At 46.9% G+C, this 26,532-nt stretch overlaps 1 protein-coding gene across 1 annotated transcript in view; it reads left to right on the forward strand.

Moving 5' to 3' along the window:
• Pard3 (par-3 family cell polarity regulator) overlaps positions 1–26,532 on the forward strand; it is a 524,608-nt gene that overhangs the window by 463,789 nt on the left and 34,287 nt on the right.

Here is a 26,532-nt window from a genome sequence, read left to right on the forward strand (position 1 = left end):
CTTGCTCCCTGGGGACATTTAGTGTGATGACTGAGCATTGTGGATGTCTTCTCTCACTTGGCTGAGCCATATCCTGCTCATCCTCGGCTTGTGGAAAGAGAGAGAGAGAGAGAGAGAGAGAGAGAGAGAGAGAGAGCGCTGTCTCCAGGTCCTGAGTTCAGACTGTGTACCTTGGCTGGCTGGGCGCTTTGAAGCAAAGTTCTGCCCATCACGTGAGCATGACATATATTCCTCCAGGGTGACATTTCAATAAGACAAAGTTAAAACACTTTCTAAGCTGTGTAATGTGTAACATGGATATACACATGTATGTACAGTCTGATCCAAAGAATAGTGTCTCTCCTTTCAGCTTTGTTATTCTTCCTGGCTACTGGACTCGGGTGCTGCCCCAACTCTTCTAGTTGATATTGAAGCCCTAGGTGGGAGTGTTAGTGCAGTCCACCCTGCCCTCTTCCTGCCCTCTTCCTGCCCTCTTCCTGCCCTCTTCCTGTCAGCTACTCAAAGCTCTTGAGCATAAATGTAGGACGTACAAGCCAGGGGTCTAGGTTCCAACATGATGCTGGTGTCCAGTGTCAGCCATTGTTTCCAAATAAGAAACACGGCATCTGTATAGGCAGGATGGGGGGATGAGCACAGAACCCCCAAGCTCTTGAGCAGTGGGGACCTCAACGGGAGCAAGGATTGGGAACTCAAAGTGGGATTGGGCTGGGCCTTCAAGTGCCACCACGGCCAGGGGTCTAGCCTGTTGTGTGACTTTTCCTGAGAGGATATAAACAAATGTTTACTGAGCCAGGTAGGGTACCAACTGACTACAAACCAAAGATCAAGTCTACCCAAGGTTAATGGGATTCTTTTATTATTATTTTATTTTTGTACATATACATTTATATTATTATGCATATATACAATAGATTACCTATGGCAAGAAGAACCATGACACAATCAGGAATTATATAAATGTTACATTCTTAGTGTTTTAGTTATTTGTATTTGACAGCTTTGAAGAAGACATCTTTCCTATCTTGGTGCATCTAAATTTCTGAATGTAAATCAATCTCCATCACATATTGTCATTATCAACTTAGAACACCTATCTAGACCTAAAAACATCTTAACCCCTAAACAATTAAGCTTCATTGTAAAACTAAGCTACCTGGTCTTCAGCTCCCTCAGAGACTCGAGAAGGAGTAACTTGACTGAGTACGCCAGGAGTGCAGGTTAGTAGCTTTCCTAATGAAAAGACGACAGAGACAGTTTTCTACCTGAATAGTCACCCAAAACTCTCTATAATGTTGGAGCATCTTCTTCATCCTTGTGGCCCAGTATATCTCACACACATATTTGTGAGGCAGGAAGTATTGAAGACTTGTTTACCCTGCATTGGCAGAGTTTGGCCGCCGACTGTGCTTGCATCCATGCTTGCCCTTTTTTAGGCAGAATTCTGTCTGTGGTAGAAATGAGAACCTTTTGCCCAGTGATTATTTGCCACATTTGAAGCCATCTCCATAAGGAGGTTATTTGATGCTCATCATCTTCTTTGAGGCAGGCTGGGTGTTGCCAGGAGTTAACCTGTCTTGTTGTCAATGAATCTTTAAAGTAGTAAAAACATTTTTAAATGCCATATCCTGCATGTCTCTGGGGTTTTTTGAAGACCTTGTCTTTCTATAGAGTCATATCTATCTGCTGTACCTAAGATGTATATTCTTGTGATAAAAGTAGACTAGCAGTTGACATGACCATGATTTAATCTACTAACATTTAAATTGTATAACTTATTTCTCCTGAACAGCTTGCTAGCACTTTCAAAGCATTGGAAGTAAACCTTGTATTATAATTGAGTTATATGGGTAGGTTAGTGGGATTCCTGTACCGAGAGATTGAGTCCCGAGGCCTGCCAGGAAGAACTGTTTATCTGTGCTGGCCGCGGCTTAGCAGATTCACACCCAACGACCGAGCCACACATGCACGCACAGACACTGTGTCATGTTGCCTTCCCTTTGTCCTAGGAAGGCTCTTTCCCACACCTGGAATATTTAACTTGATAAAATGAGCGTTGTACTGATAAGTGGTTTTGAATGCAACAAACACTTTGCTGACTGGATCCATGCAATGATAGGCTCAGAGCTTCCGCCCCGCCCTGCTTGTGATCCGGGTTTCCCAGGGCATTGATAGGCTCAGAGCTTCCGCCCCGCCCTGCTTGTGATCCAGGTTTCCCACGGCATTGATAGGCTCAGAGCTTCCACCCCACCCTGCTTATGATCCAGGTTTCCCAGGGCATTGATTGACAGGCTCAGAGCTTCCGCCCCGCCCTGCTTGTGGTCCTGGCCTGAGCACTTGAGCTTCAAGGACTTCAAGTCAAGACTTAAAACAAAAGCAGCACTCAGAAGACACTGGTATAAATCAGCAATCTTTTTTTTTTTTTAAGTTTATTTATTTTAGGATTACCTGTGTGTGCATGTATACGTGAGTTCACAAGCGTGTCGGAGTCAGAGGTCACCCTCATATCATCCTCAGAAACAGTCTCCCTTGTTTTCTGCAACAGAGTCACAGAACCTGGAGGTCATCAACTGGGCCAGGCTGGCTGGTCACTGAGCCCCAGAATCGTCCTGTCCCCCTCCCTACAGCTGAGGTTACAGGTTCATGCCACCACACCTGGCTTTTTATGGGTGGTGGGGGTTCAAACTCCTCGTGTTGCACGGCAAGCGTTTTGCAGTGTCTCCAGCCTTTTCTCTGCTTGCCCCCGGTAAATGCAGAACTCTCAGAGCTTTGTAGCCTTTGTACTTTGCTGTCATCTTCTGTCAGACACAAAACTGTGCATCTCATAGCTGACGCAGTGAGACTCTCCATGGCCAATTAGCTTATCTTAGGCTATGCTGTCTTCCAAGTGTGTCTCAGGCCTGGGCTAAAGAGCTCACAGACATCAGAGTGGCCCAGAGTCTGAGCTCTGGCATGAAAGCAACTGTTTCAGATCCTATGCAGAGCCCATGAAAGTGAGGACCCCTGTGTTCTGGGGTTACTGTGGCAGTGGGGGAGGGGGATACCTCAGACAGGCATCACTCTTTAAAGCCCCTGTGGTGTTCCCTGAGCTCAGGGTTCCTGCCCTTGATCTTCAAGTCAGAGAGTCGGTCTCACGGTCTAATTGCCCAGTGGGTTGAGGTCTAGGGACAATACATAGTTATCAAAGAGAGGTCAGGCTTGAAAGAAAACGGCCCAGTGGGAAAAGCAAATAGGGAGGGACAGAGGACAACTGTTTTTCTTTTTTAAATAATGTGGACTAAGGCAGAGTTTTGTGGGGTTTGTTTTTGTTGTTGTTGTTTTAACACTTTGTGTCTAGATGATGCAGTGTCAGAGTGGATGGGGGTGAGCCTACAACCTTTCATCTCATTCCTTTGGATTACAGAGGAAAATCCCAGCTCTGAAAGACAGACTAAGCATGCTCCCACACAAAGACTGATGATTCAGGAACCGTATCAGGGCTGCAGGGCTGCCGCCTATCTAAAATACTGCCCACGGCACCCCTTCCATGGCTGTCTTGTGTGGCTACATCCACTAGTGTGTGTGAGTGTGCGTGAGTGCGTGAGTGTGTGTGTGTGTGTGTGTGTGTGTGTGTGTGTGTGTGTGATGTAATAGATGGAAGCCAGGCCCTCATACAAGTCAAGCAAGCATTACTGAGTTGTAGTCCATGCCCTTAAATTAAATATTCATGATAAAAGCCAAAATAAAATAAAATAAAAGACATACAAACCATCAGTGAGAGGCATGGCATCCATCCAGTCCAAACAAGACGCATTACACACATGCCCACACAGGTACACGTGCATCCATCTAGTCCAAACCAAGACACATTACACACATGCCCACACAGGTACACGTGCATCCATCTAGTCCAAACCAAGACACATTACACATATGCCCACATGCACACACAGGTATGCGTGCACACATGCAAACATGGTCACTCCATTCTTCTTAGGAAAGGATTTCAAAACGGAAAATCCCTTTCATTGTGTTCCCAGCTTCCCGTGGGTAGTCCCTCAGTCCCACCACCTCGGGAAGCCCTGTGGACTCAGTTCGTTATGAGGGTTTGTGATTGGCTGGCCCTTCTCCTTCGTGGGTTTGTGATTGGCTGGCCCTTCTCTTCCGTGGGCTTGTGATTGGCTGGCCCTTCTCCTCCGTGGGTTTGTGATTGGCTGGCCCTTCTCCTTCGTGGGTTTGTGATTGGCTGGCCCTTCTCCCCGTGGTGCGTCCCTCCCTCAAGCTTCTCTTTTCTTCCTTTAACTGAAGTCATTTTCTGGTCTGATTGCAGCATCCTCCACCACTCCCGAGTCCCTTCTCCAGAGGAGGAGGCTACTTCCCAGGGTGCAGCCCTGCAGGTGCAGCCGCCGTCCCCCCCATCACTCCCCCCCCCGCCCCCGGCTCAGGAGGAGGCTGCAGCTACAACAGGTTGGGGGGGGGGGGGGAGAGACATACCCCAGGGACACTGCGTTACCACTGGGGCCATTATTTTGGTTAGAAATACGTAAGAAAATCTTTCCTCAAACTGGGGACAATAAACAAATTATCCACATTCACCAATAACTAATTGCCACTGTTTCTCAACAAACAAGTATATTTCCTCCCACCTAACAACCCCCTGGACTGGTCTAACTCCCAAGCTCCCTGCCCTCTCCCATGTTAGCACCACCATCACCTCGGTTTCTCTCAACAGCACTCTTTATTATGATGCTGCAGGTCTCTATTTTTGCATCCTCTTGTCTTAGAAGTTCAAGTCTGCCACTTGGTTACAGGGCAGGGCGTCTTTGTTTTTGTTTTTTAATTAGAACTAAAATTAAATTGATTCAGCTTTTGATTTTGTGGCTTTTATGAAGGAAAGAAGAGAAGTAGCTGTCACAGTGCTTATGGACCAAGGCCTCGTGCTTTCAGCTTTAAATAATAACAATGCATTTAAGGTCCCATCAGAAGAGAGTAATGACCGTTAGCTCAAGTTTTAGAGAAACACTTCCTGTGACCGTCTGAACTCTGGCCAGGCGTGGTGGCGCACGCCTTTAATCCCAGCACTCCGGAGGCAGAGGCAGGCGGCTCGCTGTGAGTTGGAGGCCAGCCTGGTCCACAAAGCGAGTTCGGGAAAGCTAAGGTTACACAGAGAGACCTTGTCTCGGAAAAAAAAAAAAAAAAAAAAATCAAACTGAACTCTTCTAACTTAGCGTATCTGTGTATTGCCTCCGTTCTCCCCAGTGTGCAAAGAGTCCTGGGTAACCAAAGGCACCGTGCGAAATTGCCTTGACATGGTAAGAGGAAGAGAGAGAGGCTAGCATGTGGCACACTGAGGCTGCTAGACCCTGGCTCTGAATAAGCTGATATGTGGGCATTTATTAGTGAAATTTTGTTAATTCACTCTTACGTTAAAATTCTCCATCATGCCATAAAATTGTTTAACGCACTGTTTTGTTTTGTTTCTTTGTAGTTCTCATATTCTCTACTGTGTCTTCTGATGCAAGGGCAAATTGTTGTTTTATCAGGCTTCTTAGAAATTAGAGCACTCATTTGTTCTAAACTGACCCTTAAATGTCTAAAAGAAATATTCTTTTGCTTGCCCAAGGAATATTTTTCCCCAAGTGAAAGTATATTTTATGTGATTTTTGGTAATGGAATTGCTTGATACACCTTTTGAATCAAGCATTCATGTAGACAATTTAAATGTGCACATTTGCAATCAAGTCTCTGGGTCTCTGCATTGGCATGTGGAAGCTTATTTAAGTTTATTTTTTATTCCCTTTATGGCTGGCAAGCTTTCGTTCAGTTCAGACACACAGGAGGGCATAGGTGCACACGTGCACATGCAGGAAGTATGAACTGGGCTTTCCCACGTCACCAAGGCCATTTCATGAATGGGCTGCAAAACAGAAATAATATCTTTTTTTCAGAGTCCTTCTCAGCCCGTCCCGCTCCCTGCCTGGATCCCTAGAAAGCTGATGTGCACGGGGGCGTGCGTGCGTGTGTGTGTGTGTGTGTGTGTGTGTGTGTCTTTTTTACTATGGGCAGTTAAATCTCATAATATTGCACACTCCAGTTTAATTAGTTATCATATAAGGAGATGCAGCCAGATTGCTCTAGTTAATTACAGTGATATCATTGATAACCCTCCCAGGACACAGAGGGGCGGATTCCAAGTGTCAAATTGGAATTGTTTTAGAAATAAAGTGAACTGCTAGTTTTGAACTGAGTTCTTATTTATAAAAATTACTCTGCTCTAACTTATTCCTGTGTAACTGAAAGAGCAGTTCTTAGACATAATTTTTAAATAAAATCATATATAGAAACGTAACCAGGGGGCTGGAGAGATGGCTTAGTAATTAAGAGCGCCACCTGCTCTTCCAGAGGTCCTGAGTTCAATTCCCAGCAACCATGTGGTGGCTCACAGCCATCTGTAATGAGATCTGATACTTTCTTCTGATGTGCAGGTGTACATGCAGGCAGAACCTGTATATGTAATAAATAAATAAATAAATCTGTTAAAAAAGGAACTTAACCATATATAACTTTGTGTCCTTTTGGCTAAGATCAGGTGAAATTTAGCATATCAAACCAACGAAAGATTTTTATTTGACCAGTGTAGATTTATTTTTAGGTCAGAGCGATCAGTTTATTTTTGTTTGTTTGTTTAATTGGTTTTGTTTGGTTTTATGTTGTTCTGATATGAGGCGGCATGTATCCCAGATTAGCCTCAAACACACATGTAAGGCGAAAGTGACCCTGACCTTTGGATTGTCCCACCTCCACCTGGAACTGGGATTGCAGACGTGTTCCGCCTCGCCTGACTGACAGGGCTTGTTTGGCCTCAGCCCTTGAGGCAGGGGGGGCAGCTCTGTGCAACTCAGTGTTCACATTGTCTACCCGGCCAGTACTCAAACTTGATTTGCTGATTTCCTCAAGTACCCACGATCCAGATGTTTGCCTGAGTCTCTGCGGTGCCAGCCAGCCAGGTTGGCTAACTGTAACCCAAACACCAGGGCTTCAGGAAGCCACACTCCAGGCGCAGAAGTGGCTCCCTCCTTTTCCTTTACACTTTTTTTCTTTCTTTTTATTTTTTTACGTATTATTATTATTATTATTATTATTATTATTATTATTATTATTATTTTGGTCTGACCTTCAGCATGTACCTCAAACATTCCTCTCTTGCTTTGAATGCCACTTTACAACATATCTTGCATTAATATATTTGGATCTGCAAACTATTATATACAACACATTCCCACCTAGATTATAAATTTCTCTGGTAAAAGGAAACGCTGGGGAAAATTGCACCCCCACTTAAGCAGCCTAGCCTGGAACTAATGCATATAATTGCAGATTCTTACCCGCTGAATTAGGTAAAGTGAAAATTGCTCTGCGCAGCCCTACAGAACAGGGGCTCACAGGGGTCATCTCCAGCTGGCTACAGCTCTGTCGGGAACATTATTATTGGGTATGGTGACACAGCTGGTGAAGACCCACCCAACCCCTGAGGCGTTGCTGCCCTCACCGGCACTGAGCCTGCAGATCAGATCCGAGGAAGTGATTCCCATTTTTGCCTGAGGGGCGCAGCAGAGTCCAGGGACAGCCCCTCGGTGACATGTATTCACTGGGACTCTTTAAACTGCCAAACCAGATGCAATTCTTATGAACTTTTTTTTGGGGGGGGGGTCTGTGAGAAGGAAGCCGTCCAGTTCAGTTTGCCAAGGTACTCACACATAAAGGGCATGGATGAGGGACCCCTCTGTGACAGAGTCTGCAAAGTGGTAACCCCGAAGCCAGGTCTCGGAGAAGCAATCAGACCCATGTTAGAAAAATGGGGAATAGTAGTTCAGAGGTTGGAGGGCTTCGGCATGATCCCCACGTTTCTCAGCCCTGGATACACGCGCAGTGGACACAGGGGACGCTGACTCTGTTCCTGTCTACTCAGGAAGACAATAACAGTGCTGTTCCTGGTACCTAGGTCCCCGAAGCTGCAGGCAGCAAAAAAATGGGAGCATAAAGTTCTTCTTGTAGGTTTCCAGGACCCTGTGGGTCCTACTATTTCCCCATTCTTCCATGCTACTCTCACAAAAGTCTCAATAGGATGTCCTCTCCTCTGACCCACTTTCTTGGTAAGTAAAGTTTTTCATGGTACGTATCCCTTGGACTAGTGTCTTGATATAAGTGAGTATATACCGTTTGTCTCTTTTTGCTTCTGAGTGAACTCACTCATTATGATAATTTCTAGATCAGTCCATTTGTACACAAATTTCGGGAATTCCTTGTTTTTAATAGCTGAGTAGTATTCCATAGTGTAAATGTACCACAGTTTCTTAGTCCATTCTTCTACTGGGGGACACTTAGGCTGTTTCCATGTTCTGGCTATTATGTATAAAGCAGCTATGAACATGGTTGAGCATATGTCCCTGTTGTGTGGTAGGGCATTTTCTGGGTATATTCCAAGGAGTGGGATAGCTGGGTCTTGAGGAAACCTACAAGAAGAACTTTATGACAGGCAGATCTGGATCCTGGGGGCCTCCTCAAACTAAGGCACCAGCCAAGGAGAATATAGGCAGTAAACTTCGAACCCCTACCAAGACCTTGCCGACGAACAGGATATTCTCCGCCGTTGAGTGGAGAGTGAGATCTGACTCTCACACGAACTCTGGTGCCCCTTTTCTGACCACGTCCCCTGGACGGGGAGGCCTGGTGGCACTCAGAGGAAGGATAGCAAGTTACCAAGAAGAGACTTGATATTCTAAGAGCATATGTAGGGGGAGGAGGTCTCCCTCAATCACAGAAATAGGAAAGGGGAGAAGGGGACAAGTGGGAGGGAGGAATAGGAGGAAACAAGGGAAGGGCTAACAATCGAGACGTAATATGAATAAATTAATAATAAAAAAAATTTTAAATGGGAGCATTGCTAGTAAATTTAGGGTATTTCTTTAGAACTTCGGGTATTCTCTTACTCAGCTCACACTTGAATCCACTGCCTCCGCCAAGATGTAGTGCACCACGAATGCTAACCCTGGAAGTGGGCTCAACTCCTCACATAAGCTGGATCTCCCCCACGGGGTTACACAAGGCGTGCAGCCGGGGTAGTCCCGAACAAGAATGCTCTGGCTGGTCTTCATGGAAATTGAGATCTGCTTGTGAAAAATCAGGGGTGCGTGTACAGATTTAATGCTTGCAGTAGGATTAGCCAGTTTCTGACTAATTAGTCATGTGGTAAACAAAGAAGAAATTGAATTCAAAACAGGCAATAACCCGATGTCTGAAGTGATTTGTAGGGTTTCCTGAAAGGGTTCCCAGTTGGAGTGAAACATAAAGAGGTGGCAGAGCCAGCAGCGCTGAATATTTACTGTTTCTTATTTGTTTTCTCATTGTTCCCCCATGTAATAATGAATACATTACTCATTGCTTCCAATTACCGCATATTGTTATGTAAATTCCATAGCAATTATCTATACCTTTTTTAGCAGGAAATTTTGATTCCACTCATATGATTTTAGATTTTTTTTTAAATTTATTTTTATTTATTTATTTATTTATTTTGGAGCGGGGAGACCAACAAACACCTATCACTTTTAGGAAGCCCGGAGTTTGTAACATAGAACAAAGTGACCCTGTGTGGTGAATTGTGGCATGCAGCACAGGGTCACCCGAGCCTTTGCCAATCAGAGTGTGTGGTTCTTGAGTGATCGGGTCAGCTCCAATCCTGCTCTGTGGAATAGACGTCCCAATAACGCGCATGCGTGCTCGGTGGTAGGCGTCGGCTGTCTGTCTCGCTCATGCGTGGGGAGTATTGAACGTTGCCCTTGTGCATCCTTCTGTTGGACCCTGCAGAACTGTGAAGACAGGTGTTTGGTCTCCATGCAGGCGGGTTTTCTCTGCCCGTGACACGTGATCTCGTGGCATGACGTTTTGCCGCGTTATAGATGAGTGGCTGTGGTCACAGCTAAAGGTTAACTGAGTACCCTAAGCCATTTTCCCCAGCACTTGGAGTTTTTCAAAACTCAAGCCTTGTTTGGGAAACACATTTCTCCCCCTTTTGTATCAAAGCCCATATGAATTCAATTTTGAGGGAAATTTAAGCCACATGTTTCTGATTCATTTACACTTAACCCTTGAGAAGGTTGTGTTCCGACAGTAATTGCCTGTCCAAAAAAATCTCGTTCTTTCAGTAAATCCTTCCATGAGGGCAGAGCTGTAGGGGAGACCGTGGGGAGCACAGTTGTCTGCTGGCAACCCATGCAGGCTCTGTGTGCACTGCCCAGCTCCTCTCTCAAGCGCACAGCTTTGTCAAGAGAAATGGGTGGTGACTGGGTAATGTCTTCCGTGTTGAAAATCAAAAGACACCACACCACCTTTCATCCCAGCACTTGGGAGACAGACAAGCGGATCTCTGTAAGTTCAAAGCCAGCCTGTGCTACTTAGTGAGTTTCAGGCCAGCCAAGGCTACACAGTAAAATCCTGTCTCAAGACAAACAAACAAACAAACAAAAATATGAGTGAAAACTAAGAGGTCTAACTTGAATGCCTTCGTGAGTGGCTCTCCACTGGGCTTGTTGTTGTTGTTTGTTTGTTTTGTTTTGATTTGATTTTGAGACTGAGTCTCTCGCTGAACCTGACCTTTTCACTGACTTGTTTATCATGACTGCCTCTAACTCTCCGACCCTGGGATTACAGACACTCTTGCCATCACCTTTACTTGAGGTCTAAGGGACCTTAGCTTTGGTCCTTAGGCCTCTCCAGGGAGCACTTTTACCCACCCAGCCATCTCCCTAGCCCAAAATTAAGTTAATTTTTAATTTTTTTGGTAAGTCTTGGATTCTTGTTTGTCAAATTATGCATTCAATCAAACACACTTTTTAAAAAAGTTAATGTATTATAAATATGAGAATATGTCTCACCAGTACTGGTTAGGGTAGGAGAAAGCAGGGGTCAAATCCTGTTTTCTAGTAAACCTTTTCTTTACATTTAGTTCAGTTTCTTTAAGATTCTTAGGCTAGACACAGCTCTTAGTAGCTGCTGGTAAATGAAAGTGCATTTAAGTTTGAATTCCATGTCTAGAGTGTCATTCCGTGCAGCAGTAAGGACAAACTGCCTTAAGAGAAGTGCCAAACAAGGCTCTAAGAATAACTTAAATGTTTTACACACCCATGTGAGCAGGACAAGATGGGAACAGCGTCCCAGCACTGGCTTTCCCTTGACCCTTTAGGTCCTGAAATGCAGTGTCTACCACGCTTATCCAAGAAGACAGCTTCTCTTGTCATCTGTTCCTGTAACCTTCCAGGATCTTCTGGGTGTGGTGTGGAGGACAAGCCATCCTGTGCTCATGTGCGGCCACTAATATGTTGTCCCTTTGCTCCTTGTTCACAGTCAGCGTGCACTGCCCATGCCTGCGCAGCTCACCTCCATCCTAGCATGTCGTTCCCAACAGTTAACCTTCATGGCTGTTCCCCAGGGGTTGTACCGGCTCCATTTACAGAGCTCTGGCCCTGTTGCCTGGAGCTCTGTGCTTCCTTGGGCTCAACCTGCTCCACCCCTCAGTCCATTCTTTAAGTTGTTGAAAACCTTCCGTTTTTATGTATCTGTTTTCACAGATAACAGTTCCATGGCCTCCTTCTGTAGCCTAACCCACTGTGGGGTATTGCACCTCACTGTTTTCTCCATTTGGTCCCAAGTACAGAGGAGCCAAAGCTGGCTTTCTCTCTCTGCCCTGTGGATCACATGTCATCACATTTGGTGGATCACATGTCATCACACTTGGTGGATCACATGTCATCACACTTGGTGGATCACGTGTCATCACACTTGGTGGATCATGTGTCATCATACTTGGTGGATCACGTGTCATCATACTTGGTGGATCACGTGTCGTCACACTTGGTGGATCACGTGTCATCACACTTGGTGGATCACGTGTCATCATACTTGGTGGATCGCGTGTCATCATATTGGTGGATCACGTGTCATCACACTTGGTGGATCACGTGTCATCACACTTGGTGGATCATGTGTCATCATACTTGGTGGATCACGTGTCATCACACTTGGTGGATCACGTGTCATCACACTTGGTGGATCACGTGTCATCATACTTGGTGGATCACGTGTCATCATATTGGTGGATCACGTGACCTCATACTTCTAGTTGAACTTTCACTTCACTTTTACCACCAGAATCTCAGCTTCCTTTGCAATGTCTTCCTTGCTCCTCCTCCTCCCTAACCTGCTCTCCTCCCTCCCCTTCCTCCCTCTCTTTCTCCCTTCCTGTTCTCCCTCTCCTTCCTCCCTCTCCTTCTTCCCTCTCCTTCATCCCTCTCCTTCATCCCTCTCCTTCTCCCTCTCCTTCCTTCCTCTCCTCCCTCTCCTCCTCCCTTTCCTTCCTCCCTCTTTTTTTCCCTCCCTGTTCTCCCTCTCCTCCTCCCTCTCCTTCCTCCCTCGCCTCCCTCCCTCTCCTTCTCCCTCTCCTTTTCCCTGCCTGTTCTCCCTCTCCCTCCTCCCTCTCCCTCCTCCCTCTCCTTCCTCCCTCTCCTTCCTCCCTCTCCTTCTCCCTCCCTGTTCTCCCTCTCCTTCCTCCCTGTCCTTCCTCCCTCTCCCTCCTCCCTCTCTCTCCTCCCTCTCCTTCTCCCTCACTGTTCTCCCAAGCTGTTGTCTGGTTCTACTTGTCACAACCACAGGAAACTGAATCACTGTTCTGCCATGACGTGGTTCCCTGCAGCTGCAAGCCTCTGGGCCACTCGCCTCTTCTTTGTGCTCCCTGCAGTGTGCAGCATACAGAGGGAATTTTCTGGAGGCTTTGCTTCTTGTTGACATGCCTCGTTCCCGTCCAGGCTGAGTGAGAAATGCAGCCGGTGAGCCTGCTGAGCAGTGACTCCCATTCAAAGGGAAGCTCTGTGTGTTCACAGAGGAAAAACACAGAAGAAAGGAAGCCAGATCACAAATGTAACGCGAGTACTCTGTGCCTCACATTTCAGAAGTTTTGCTGCATGTGGTGTCTCACATGGACAATCCCAGTATTTGGGAGCCCATGGCAGGTGGATCACCACAAATTCTAGGCTAGCCTGGACAACAAAGTGAGTTCTGGGTCCGTCTAGGCTACAGAGTAAGGAGCCATCTGGAAACAAACAAATAGAGCTTCTATATGTGCAGAAGGCAGAACTGCTCTTGGGTTGGGCTGGTAGCACATAGAACCTGGGTAAGGAGCATCTGTAATTACTGTGATGGGCTTTTATGCTGCATCATTAATGCCCTGAAACTACTCAGAAATTCTTGGATGAAAGAAAATAAGGACGTGGATAGTAAAAGGACAAACACAAGCTGTTTCTACAGTTTGTTACCAGACACTGTGTTTTACGAGCACAGATTGGCAAAGTATCAGGACACAGCTGTTGGTTACAGGGACTCTCTTCAGTAACTACCTCAGGCCCGTGGGCCCTGTGTAGGGAGAGCCTGTCAGAGCAGGTCAGAGGGAAGTACAGCCCCCTCACGATGATTTACCAGTGGTGCGTCTGTCCTGGAGGCTCCGCAGAACATTAGGGAAGAGTGCAGCTAACTGGAACCACACAGCAATGTGTGGACCCTGAATACATTTAACATCAAAGCCGAGCTTTGGCAAGATGTTTTGGTGTTCTCATAAACACGTGCTCAGTTTCCTATACTTTAAAGAAAAAAGATAAATCAGAAAGTCACTTCAAAATTAGTGTTTACTGTGGCATGTTTTATGTTAATATAATTTTTCAGGGGATGAAACACCATTTTAAGTCGAAGGACATAGCAAGGAAATGACTCTAAGCTTTCACATCAAATACAAAACTGTCACCAAGTACCTTTGAAGCTTAGCGTTGAGTTTATCATATTTTAAATTATTAACTTTTATGTTACAGGAGACATCTTTTCATAAAATATTTAACTACATATCTTATAACTCTCTCTTCACCTCTTGACCCCCAAAATTGCAAACAAAGATAGCTCACATGTTGTAACTCCATCAAACACACAGCCTTTTCATTAAGGAAAGAGAGGAGGAGAAGAAAATCCACACTCCAGTCACTGTGATGGCCTGACCTTTGTTCAGACCCATCTGCGCGCCTGGTAATACTCTGTGCCCCTGGGAGTGGCCAGGGTTAAAGGGCAGCCCTTTCTAGTAACAGGGGTACATGATTGGGGATGCAGGGTCGGTACCAGGAGCCCATCATTGCACTAAGGACATGATCAAGTAGCTATAAAAGTAATTAAATTGGAAAACAAATTAGAAGTTAGTGTCTTATGAAACTTCCTCCCATAACCAGAGTGGGGACATGTTCAAGCAGAAACAGGTGTTCTGCGTGAAGGAGGCAGGGCAAGCTTAGGAAGTACAAAGGAACAATTGCTCCTACCTACCATCCTCTGTGTTACCAAACTTTGATTTCATTTTGGGTTTTGAATATTACTATTTTTGCCATTTTTTGCTGCTGACCAAAAGGAGGCACTTCTTGTCCTGATTTTGTAATGTTTTATATTTCTTCTGTGTGTGTTCCTGTGGATGCACGTGTGTTTACAGCTGCATGCGTGTGGAGGCGAGTGATTGATGTCGTTCTGTCTGACAGAGTCTCTCACTGGTCAGGAATTCCCCAAATGTCTGGACTGGCTGTCCATCAAGCTCCAAGTGCCTGCCTCTGCTTCCCCGACACCAAGATTGTAGACATATATATGCCCCATGCCAAGCTTTTAATAATATAAAATTTGTATATATGTTTTTTGTCTTTGTGGATGTAAGTGCAGGTACCCACAGAAGCCACATGATTCCCGGAGTTAAAGTCAGTGGTGAGTCACCTGATGTGGGTTCTGGGGACTGAATGCAAGTCCTCTGGAGGAGCATGTTTAACTGCTGGGCCATCATTCCAGCCCCTTGCCCTGGTTTCCCTAACATGGCTTCTGGGGTTCAAACTGGGGGGCTCATGTTTGCACCACCAGTAGTTTACAAACCGGAAGCCGCTGTCATTCACATCACCTTGCTGTCATGGGGGGGGGGGCGGGGGCTAGGCCTGGTTGTTCCTGGTGTAGCACATGTCTAGCTCTGTCATCTACCGCACACACACATGAGCTCATGTAACAGACCCAGCCATGGCACGTGATGCTCACAATGACCTGAGGTGTTGGCTCTGGGCGTAAAGACAGGGTGTGGAGGCAGACTCTGTGGAGGTGCGTTCTAGGTGAGTCTTTTGTGGGCAGCACGGCTGACTGCCCATTGTGGATACCCAGAACACTACTGACGAGGTGCAGTCAGGACACAGACACAGACCCCTAAGCAGCAGAGCTGAAGGCACCTGGGTGTGAGCCCTCAGAGGTGCAAGTGACAGGCCAGCTCTGCTCCTCGTCCTTGTTCCCACCAGTCACTCTCCTCGTTAGCACGGTAGCTTTGTGTTACAAACAGTTACTCCAACAGAGAGAATGCTGATACAGAAGTTACTAGCTACCTGCCTTTGATTTAAAAAATGGAGATGAAGGAACGTAGCTTTCAAAGATCTTTAAAGCCAGCTTTTTTTTTTTCTTGAGACATGATTTCATGTATCCCAGGCTGGCTGCAAACTAAGAATAACCTTGAACCATTAAGTACTGGAATTAGCAGCATCCACTAGGTCTAATTTCTGCAGTGCGGAAGGTTGGACCCAAAGCTTTGTGCATGCTAGGCAAGCACGCAGGCAGTGGAGCTATATTTCAGGCCATGAGGTTGGCTCTTGATCATGTTAAGACCCTGTCTCAACACACACACACACACACACACACACACATACACACACCCTGAAATTTAAAGGTGACTCTTATGGAAGAGCATATGGGATTTTGAGCATTGTGGGGTTCCTCTTAGGTGTTTCTGAGAGAACGTTTTCCTGAAGGAGCACAGGGCTGTTTGAGCCTGGCTGACAGTCCTCGAGTTCTTTCTAATGTGAGTGAGATTTCCAGAGTTTCCACCTGTCGGTGGCAAGTGGCCTTTTGTCTAGAGAGTCAGAGAAAGAACCAACATCCATTCATGCTAACAGCTCAAGCTTTGGCACGCAGCAAGCACTACTGCTGAATTTAATTTTGTTTTCCAATTAATTTTCTCCAATGGACAACTTTTTCAAAGCCTCATATGGTATCGGCAATAAAGTGAAATCCCTTTACTCCTACGTCATGCCTTTGAGTGCCGTTCGTTGAATTTGAGTGAGGGATTAGAGGAAGAAATGAAGAAGGGACTGGTTGTAAAGATAAAACAGTGATGACATTAACCGTTGAAGAGGTAATGAAAGTCGTGCGAGGCCCGTGTGTGTGTGTGTGTGTGTGTGTGTGTGTGTGTGAGAGAGAGAGAGAGAGAGAGAGAGAGAGAGAGAGAGAGAGAGAGAGAGCTGCCCACCCTGCAGGCTGCGAGTAGGGTGGTCCGGGCTGTGTTTGAAGGTCGGATGCAGTTGTCCACACTACAGAAACCGCTCAGTATCATCATCGGTGGCGATGAGCAGAAACTTCCCACTCCTCTCCCGAACTCGGTCCACAAGAGGAGGAATGTTTTCACAACCTCTTCTTTTTCTCCATTACTCGACTCTGCTTCTGAGCTCCCAGAGTCGTACGGTGCCTCTGTTTATCTTCACTTTGGGCAGAGGTTCTATTAGTCCATGCACTATTCATTGTCAACCTCAAATAGATCAGTGTAGTGTTTTAATTAAGCATCATTTTCTCTGTGTTTATACTGGATGAACTAAGAAAATAATAATTGTTTAGGTTAACAAAAGACTGCTGACCCCATCAGGCTGCTTTTTTGTTCCTCTCACTTCGTTCCCTTGGATGTTGGTGGTCATGGAGTCTGTCGCTGTGGGTGACAAGAACCTATGATCCTTTAGCCTTACTGCTTCCCGCGTGAGGAGAGCAGATCTGCCCGCAGCCCTCCAGCTGCAAGTCGTGGGCAGATGTCACCCTTTCCCTGCAGCTTCTTTTCCACAGTGCAGTGGCTACAGAGGACACACCGGCCTATAGGACTACGTGTACACAGATGACATTTGCTAGTGGCCCACAATTCCACCGTGAGTGGCTTTGCCCCCATGTCTTTCTAATGTAAATCGCCATGCCCCTCACAGTCTTCCTTGTTTGGCACCCTGATTCCTAGCCCAGATGGCATCCTAGTTGGATCTGATTACACCTGTCCCATGCTGTCTTTTCATCTCATCCCCCTTCTCCATCTTTTTCAAGTTCTACTCAACGTCCGTGGCAGCTCACCAAGGAATGCTTGCCAGCTGGAGCACTTGACATCAGTATGCCGAGCCGCTCCGCACCGTAGGTCTGGGAAGGGGGCTCCGAGTCCAGCCAACTGCCCAGCCCAAACCTGCCCTCTGAGAGAAGACTTGGGCCCTCCAAACCCAGCTATCTTGCAAATGCTAAGATTACGATGCACCTGTCTTTGCTTTCATTTGCGGTTCTGTTGATTTAGTGGCTCCTGTTCTGCAAAGCGTAAGGAGAGAGCTATCATGGGCTGCATAAAAACCTCAGGGTTTCGTGAGACAGGAGCGTGGAAGCAGCACAGGAGAAATGTCTTTTTATTGGTGTGGTGGTTTGAATAGAAACGGCCCCCAGTGAGCTCATATACTTGAATGCTTAGTCATCGGGGACACTGGCTCCCATGAGAAGGACCAGGAGGTGTGGTCTTGTTGGAAGAAGTATATCACTGGGGGTACTGGGGGTGACTTCGAGGTTCCAAAAGCCCGAGTGTCTGCCTGTGTCTCTCTGTGTGTCTCTACTTCTGTCTCTCTGCCTCTCTTTCTCTATCTCTCTGTCTCTCTCCCCCTCCTTCCCTCCCTCTCTCCCCCTCCCTCCTTCCCTGCCTCCCTCCCCCATCCCTATGGATCCAAATGTCGCTTTCTGCCCACACGCCACCATGCTCCCTGCTCTGATGATAACGAAGTACACCTTTGACACTGTCAGCCCCCAGTTCAATGCGTCCTTTTTATACGAGCTGCCTTGGTCAGGGTGTCTCACCACAGCACTAGAACGGTGACTAAGGTAGCTGGCCACTACCATGACAGGTTTTCTTTCTTATAGAGTTAATGCTGAAGAGACTTCCTTATTGGACTGACTTAGGTGGCCTGGACTGTCCTGTTTTCAGGACAGACTGTCTGTTTTGGTATCTATCTGCTACCGTAACATGGAGACGTTTCATTTAGAATGAGGGACTCCCATTTTTCATTTGCGTTGGTACAGAATGGAGGCCTATAATTCCTGTTTAACAAGCCTGAACCCTTATCTATCTAACAGGTGACAACTCACTTACCCCTGAGGTTAGTCATCAGGTAAACAATTAGTGTAGAGGGTGCAAACATGTCTCTTACCTACCCTGAGAAACAGACCCGGGGCTGCGCACCGTGCACACGCAGCTGGTTCTCAGCGATGTGAGCCTTCTCTCAGAGCCAGCTGTACCTGGGAGGAAGCATTGCCCCCCCCCCCCCAGCTCCGAGTGGTGGGGTTTCAGTTTCCAGAGTGGCCTGCTCAGCGCCTTGGGCTTGGAGAGGCAGGTCCCGCCAGCCTGTGAGGCCTAGCTAGAGACCATGAACCCCCATTCAAGGAAGGGTCTCCAGCCCATCGGGGTGCCTTCCAAAGTCCTGTACCTTACTGCAGTGAGTGGTGAGCATCAATTAAATTGCGCCCTTTTCTTATTCCAAATGGCACAGCTCTATTTACTTTGTTAATGGCGCCATCACTCCTTTGTGCCTCCCTCTCCAGCCGCAGTGCCCAGGTCATCTTTTCACTGTCCTTAGACGTAACAGGGTCTTTGCTCTCACTCGGCGTGTGAATATAACAAGTCCAGCACTTACCGTCTCAGCCATGCATCTCCTAGTTATAACGGCCCCAAACCTCGCTTTGTGGTGAAACAGTCTCTTCTGGTTGTCCCCCATACTTGGGCTTAGGTGAAAAAAGGGCCATAAGGCAGGCACTCTGCTCCTGCACAGGTATCTGTCACCAGAAGTTGATGACTGCCGAATACTACTGCTGTGAAAGGTCAGAGGTCACACAGTCTCAAGTAGTCTGGGGGTGCACGCCATTGTTCTCTTGCCTGCTTCTCCCCTCAGAGGGCAATTGCTCTGAACGCCGAAAAAGAAAAGATTACAGAAGATTATACCTCTTACAGGCAATCTTGTTCAGTGTGAGAAAAGTCTGTAAGAAGTAGTGTGACTTGCTCAGCAATTACTCACCTTGTTAGCTCTAATTTCAGAACACTTCAATTGCCTATTATTTTAACACTTTTTTTTTTAACATGTACCGAGCAGCAGTGCTAGCGCCTACTGTTGCTACCCAGCTCTGCGCTCAGGTTGGAGGGTAAACTGTTGAAAGACACCAAGACCCACCCACGCCTCATTTCCTTCCTCAGACTCTGTTTACTTCTGTGTGACTACGTAAAGCATTCAGTATGGTGAATTATCCAAATAATCAAAGCGTGCTGCTGTTATGAACCAAGCTGTTCTCCATTCTTAAGTTAAGAGCTAATGACCCGTACCCTCTTTAGTAAGTGTGTTCAAACAATGGTTGAATCACATTTTGGAGTCCTTGGCCTTTCGATCATCTTAGCTGATTCTTTGGGTTACTGGGAGCGGCTTGCCCCCTGTGTTAACTCAAAACTGCTAAAAATTTAGGTCTGTTTTTATAAGGTCCCACCTCCTTCCTTTATAGTCACATGGCTTCCCGTTCCTCCCAGTGACTCTAGATGCTATGAAATGCTACCGCATTTTAAAAACAAGTTCCTCGCTGGAAATGCTGAGGTAGCTATCCTCCTGCAAAGGCAGCGCTGTGTTGTGCTTGGGACTAGCTGTTGATCTTGGACAAGCCACTTAGGACTTCCATTCCTTCAGAAGATGGCATAGCGGGGCACTCGGCCTCTACAGAGAGAGCTAGGGCCACGGCAAGAGTGGGATTGCCGCAGCGGCTGCTTTTTTCGTGCATATACAACTGAGTATGGGCCTTGTGACTGTTTTGTAGTTTGTATCCTAGGTTGGGCATTTACTGGTTGCCAGGGTTTGGATAGTGGAGGGATTTGTTGTTCTTTTCTGTCTCCCACAAATTTGTGACTCTTCTGTCTGTTTCTGGGAATTACACAGGTGCAAAGTGAATCAAGTCGGCCTTCTGCCTACCTTTGTGATTTAACTGGTACTTATTCTGAGCTACGACGAGGAGAGCTATCTGCGCATCAGCCTCCGGGTGCACATCTCCTGCATGCTGTCAAATCTCTACCTCTTCCCGTCCTAAAAGAGTGTGTAGCTTTCTGTATAAAACCTCTGCCCCAAAGTCTAGTTAGAAAAGCTTGCTTATTAGCCACAAAAACATCCTCTCATTGGAAATTCTGTGATTGTTTTGTTCCATACACAGTTTCACTTTCAGGATTTGAGAATCTCATGGAAGCCTTGGATCAGGGTCTTGGTGGCTCCACCTGGCCCTGAGCATCCTCCTCTGCTCTTTCCCACCTAGGTTTGCTAAGTTCTTGGGCTGGTTGCTCAGTGTGGAAGCCACCTGCCACATTTGCCTCTGTAGCTTCCAGTTCCTTAAAAGTAAGCGAAGATCTCAGCTCCTCCGTGAAGTAGCCACAGGTGAACGGCAGCTCCGTGGAGCGATTGCAGTGAACGCTGTGATTCGTGCTCACAGCTGTGCTTGCGAAGTGTCGTGGGGCTGTGCGCCGCTCCGTGTTTGGCACGTAGTCTGGAGGCTGGTTTCTTAGTTGGTTCACTGTACCGAGCTCACGGGGTCAGGTTGCTGAGTGACCTTTGCCTTTTATGCTGAAGGCGCAGCTCAGCCTTCCTGGCCTGACGCCAGCCCGCCCGCCCGCCCTGCTTCTTGCTCGGCCTTCACCCTCTCTAAGCCGCATGGGCAACAAGGAATAGAAGAGTGTGGACAACCAAACACACAGGGCGTCCCAGAAAACCATAGGAGTAGAGATTCAAAAACCAGGAAAACCCCCAAAGAGAAGCTGGTTCATACTTAGTCTTAATGACTCTACTTTGCAATAAATAAGGTCAGCACTTTTCTCCTGAATTTAACTGGTATATAGATATCTTTTAGGTGCCTGCAGTTTTTGAATCGTGACTTATTCCCCGGGGTTGGGTTATAAAATTTTCTCACTTTGGCATCAGCAGTATTTTCCCTTTATTTTTGAGATAGTACTAAAACAGACATCATTTTCTCCCTTCCCTTTCCTCTCCCCAACCTCTCCCACATACCCCTCCTTGCTCTCTTTTTCAGTAATTGCTGCTAAAGGCACATATGTCCATTTAGTTCCAAACATAACCTGCTCATTCAATATAACATTACATTGTATATTTTCAGGGCTGACTATTGGGTACTTTGTAACCAGTACTGTCCTCTTCCCCAGAGAAGACTGTGTCTGCTACTCTCAGCATGCGTTAGTGGGTTGTAGCTTTCTGTAGAAGGTTGAGATCTTGTAGGTTTTGTCCCACCCACTTTGGCATGTCTGTTGGTGTCAACCTTTGTTCGTATTTATTCAGCCATGTTGTTGAGACTTTATAGGTGCAGCTTCTGACATTACTATGAGGCACAGTCTCACAGAAAACTCCCTGATCCTCTGGCTTTACAGTCTTTCCACGACCCTCCCCTACCCCCACCCCGCCCCCACCTACTCTACCCTCCCATCCCCCCATCCCTGCCACAATGTTCCCTGAGCTTTAGGCATGAAAGTGTTTTGAAGATGTATCCATTGGAACTGGAAGATGTATCCAGTGCTGCGTTTTGGTGGGCTGCGGTTTTCTGTACTGGTCTCTGTTTGTTACAAAGAGACATTACCTTGATGAAGGGTGAGGGCTACACTTAGGGTAGATATTAGGACAAATATTTAGAATGGGATTAAAGTTTATGGTGGCTTAATAAAAATGGTGGTTGTAGGTTCTGTTTGAGGATCCATGGCCTCAATAGCACTGAGTGGCCGGCTGGGTGTTCAGTACCGGATATGGTTTCCGGCAAGAACGACAAATTTTAAGGAGAATGTTGGAGTTGGGGAGGTAGCACGGCGGTCCTCACGTGTTTACTTGTTGAAGGCCCTGGGTTTGCTCCCAGCCCTCCTGCTTCACCCCCCACCCCCAGACAGGGGAGGAGTGTGGTAGAAAAATAGAACAGAAACTAGGAGATTGCGGAGAGTATTTTTATTTCATTGCCTGGTTCAGTTTTATACTTATGTGCATTTGTACTGATAACTACGTAAAACATTCTTTTTATTGTGGGCTGTGTTTTAAACATTGAAAAAATACTTGGTTAGAACTATAGTTAACATGATAAATAGGATTATTTCTCCAGTTTTGTGGTATGTTACCATGGCACCGTTAACTTGCTCTGTCATACATTCTGTCATGCTTTTACAGTGTCAGAACCATGAAAAAGTAAGAAAGTTATTCCTCTGAGCGTGAAGGGTTGTGAACAGGAGGCACTCTGTGGGGAGCAGGCGATGGCCTCGGACTAAGCGTGTGTGAGAGCTTCGACAGAAGACTCAAAATGTTTTTATATGGCTAAATTTTCAGATTCAGGAACAGGAAGTGTATTCCACTTTAGGGGAAGTAGCTTGTAATAACACATGCTCTATATTGGAAAATGCACACCCAAAGAATAAGTACTTATGTCATGGTTAATTTTGATTATCAACTTGGCTGTATTTAGAATCATCCAGGAGACACACTTCTGGGCATGTCTTTGAAGGCATTTGCAGAGAGGTTGGGGGAGGGCAGGATTGGGGGTGGCGGGGGGGAGACCTGCTTCAAATGTGGACTGAGCATCACCCAGACTGACGTAACTGAACGTGAGCACCTCCCTCTTACTGCTTCCTGGCCAGCATCACGGACCAAGCTGTTTCTCATCACACCACAATAGGGCTGTACTATCCCCTTGAGCCACAGAGGCGAGGAAAAATAACACGGCCAGTAAAAGAAAATGGGAGCAAACAGGAGAAGCGCGTGACCAGGCAGCGCAGACCAGAGGTTCCCACCCCATTAAGTTCATGGCCCGGGCACCTGTCTGCAGCTAGCTGCCTGCCCTCAGCAAGCTCACTTCTTGTTTCCAGAGGATCACGGGTCCAGAAAGCCAGCAGCAATGAGGTGCCATGCACTGCACCCCTATTCTAGATGCAGCTGCTCAGCAACTCATTCACACCAGGATCTCTGCCCCTCCCCTCCCCTCCTCCACCCCCTACCCCTACCCTCTTCCCCCTCCCCCCCATACCCTGGCCATGACCATGACCATCACCGTCCCCCAGGTGTGAAGCTCTGCTTGCCCGTGAGTTTCCCAAGGCCGGCACACGGCTCTGCACAGGATTGATTCTTCACCGTGACATACAATTTAGGAATCCAGTTCAAATCTTTTCACAGGACAATTGCATTCAGGATTCAGCTCAGGCCTTTCCCTGTTGCATTCATCCTCAAGGGCTGATTTTTTTTTTTTTCTTCTTCCCCTTGTTTCCACTGAAAGGTTGCTAGCAGAAATAAATTGAGTGGGCTGCGCCTCTGTTGTCACCTCTCTGCTTTTACTCAGATATTTATAGTAAGAAGATTAAGTATGCAGAATCCATTCTTCCTATTGATATGAGGCAGCGATACTGGGCTTTAATAAGCTCCTGGGTGGCAGTTAGGTCTAATGAGAAGGGCATGCCAATAGCCAGGGTCTGCTTCCGTGAGACTGCCACCCTGGGAGGCTGCTGCTCCCCACAAAGTCTCTAGGATGGTCAGCCATGCTCAGCCACGCTCTGTGGCTGGAATGGGAACTCTCCAGGCAAAGCTTGATCTGAGCTCATCCATCACTCCCCGAGTTCTCTCACAGGAGCACCAGCGACACAGCTTTTAACTCCCCTTGCTCCGTGTGCACTCCACTGTCCCACTTTAAAACTTGAAGCAACTCATTTGGTCCGCGACTTATGTGATTCTGTCTGTTGTTTTCAGACTCCGGGGCACGGGCTGCTTTGTTCATGTGTGTGTACGCTCATGGCCTCTCCATCACACACCTGCAGGAGTCTGGTGCTAGTCTGCTGAAAGAACCACCTTGAAGTTATCAGGGGGAGGAGCAGCTTCCAGCCCACTGTTGGGGAGGGGGAGCATGTGATACCTGCAGCTCCGAGCGTGCTGTCCTAGCATATGGCACTCAGGGCACACAGCCTCTGCCTGTCAACCAGCAGTCGCTGCCTTTCCTGCCAACTGTTGTCAGTGGTTCTAGTGCTGCTCCCATCAGAGGTGTGTGTGTGTGTGTGTGTGTGTGTGTGTGTGTGTGTGTGTGTGTGTATACATCAAGTGTGTACCTGTAAGTGGGAGCCAAGCTTCGGGGGTCATTGGGGGTCATTCTTCAAGATGCTCACTGAGGCAGCATCTTTAACTAGCATGGGATTCGCCACATGGGTTAGGCTGACAGGCGATCCAGAGCACCCTCCTGCCTCCACCTCCCCAGCACCAGGATTACAAGCTTGTGCCACCATGCCCAGCTTTTACATGGGTTCCAGAGAGCACGTTCGGCTCCTCATGGTCATGTGGCAAGCATTTTACAAACAGAGCCATCTCCCTGGACCACTTTCTCCTTCCCATTCTCGTCTTGTCTCCACATGAACTCCTGCTCTGTCAGCCTCGGTTTGTGTCCCTCTCTCAACCTGTCTTAGACTCAGGAATCTGAGAAAACAAAGCTGGCCGCGTCTCCACCATCCCCTCAAGCAGTGGCCCCTCTTCCTGGTTCCGCAGCAATGATCACATCTGGACATGTCTGACTGTACACAGAGCTCTGTATACCATCTGCTTTGTAGATTTGCATAGTGCAGACAAGTTTCATATAAGTGCCTGGCATTTAACAGTATAATAAATAATTGGGTAACTTGCTGCAAGTGATAGAAATACGCTAGAGCAGTTTTAAGTTTCAGCCTTCTCAAATTAATGACAGAAAAAACACCCCAGTCCGAGTCCTGGGGTGATTGCTACAGTCAGTATGTCCACTCATGCCATCATTACAAAAGAGAGGCATTGTCTGGGGTGGAAGGAAGAATTTGGGTAGATGGCTTTAGTTTCCCACAAGGAAGAATAGCCCTGGCTCTGGGCAGCTGGAGGCACACCTGTCTGCCGCAGCCGGTGCCTCTCCTTGCTCTGAGTCCACACAGCCATCGTTCACGCATGGCCAGGGAGGCTGCACGGCCCTGGGAGGTTTCTCCATAACTACAAAACTCGAAGCTTTCCTTTCTCTTCCCACTTCACTTGCATTTGTTCAGCATGTGTTATAATAACAATGATGGTTTTTAATTTCTGAGAGTTTTCGTGGAAACCTTCTGCTAGTCCCTCAGGTTTCCTGGGCCATCCCCGCCACAGCCCACCATCATTTCAGCACAGTCTGTTTGTCAGAAAACCTTAATTGCTTTATGTGTGAGCACATTAAACCACAATAAATTTATCAATACAGCTGCTCCATTACCAGAGAACAAGTTTTATCTCTTAATAAATTGATGTTTCTTTTTAGTGTCAACTAAAACCAAAATTTACACCCGAGGAAGCGAACCTTAACACTAAATAATCACTTCAGTGCCACTAGTGGTGAGAAAGGGTGCCCGCCACCCGGTCCTAAAGAGGCCAGGGCAGGAAAGATGGTTTCCCCCATAATTGTTTCCTGAGAGCATCATTTTGAGATGGCTGTAATTGAAGTGGGACCTGCACATTCTAAACTCTGAAGCAGCTGCCGAAAGTACAGCACTGTTGTTTGTGAGGTTGCCTGTGAGACCCAGAAGACGTGTTTATGCTGAGGGTTCAGGGAAGAGAAAAGGTTTACTCCAGTGGTTCGTCTCTCTAGAGCCGTGTGCTAGATAAAGGGAAAGCTGCTTAAAAGTCTCCAGACAAATATATATTGAATCCACCTCTCCTACAAAACACTAAATTGATTATCAATAAAAGATATCGCTTGGACAGTGGAATTACATAGATTTTAGAGGATCTGATGGCTGACAAAATACTTGATAGAATCTACTTGATGGAGGATTTATCTTGGCTCACAGTTCTACAGGCCACACAGCTTATCCAAGACAAAGAAGGAATGGCTGCCAGTCTGCCTCCTGAGGTAGCAGGAGTTGAGGCACAGCTTGTTACGTCTTGGTGAGCCAGGAAGCAAAGGGAACTCAGAAGTAAGCCATGTCTGTGCCCAGAGACCCACTTCCTCCAGCCAGGTTCCGTGTGTCAAAGGTTCTATACCTCCCAGAACAGCACTGATGTGCTCAAATACTGAGCCTGTGGGGTACATTTTACACGCAGACCTTAGCCATGGCCAGGGTCTGGCTTGTACTGTTTTTGCAGAGGTGAGTATTCAAATGGATTCAGCTGAGTCACACAAACATGAGTGTGGCCGCCGGAAGCCAAATCACAATCTTTGGTGCCACTTCTCAGGGCTGTCCATCTTGTTTATTAAGACAGGCTCTCTTACAGAGTCCTGGAGCCCCCCATGTAGGCTAGGAAGGCTGGCCAGTGAGCCCAGCATCCCTCCTGTCTTCATCTCTTCTGTGCTAGTGCTTCCGGGACTGAACTCAAGCCC

The sequence above is a fragment of the Acomys russatus genome, chromosome 26, assembly GCF_903995435.1.
Source record: "Acomys russatus chromosome 26, mAcoRus1.1, whole genome shotgun sequence".
NCBI classification, from domain to species: Eukaryota; Metazoa; Chordata; class Mammalia; order Rodentia; family Muridae; genus Acomys; species Acomys russatus.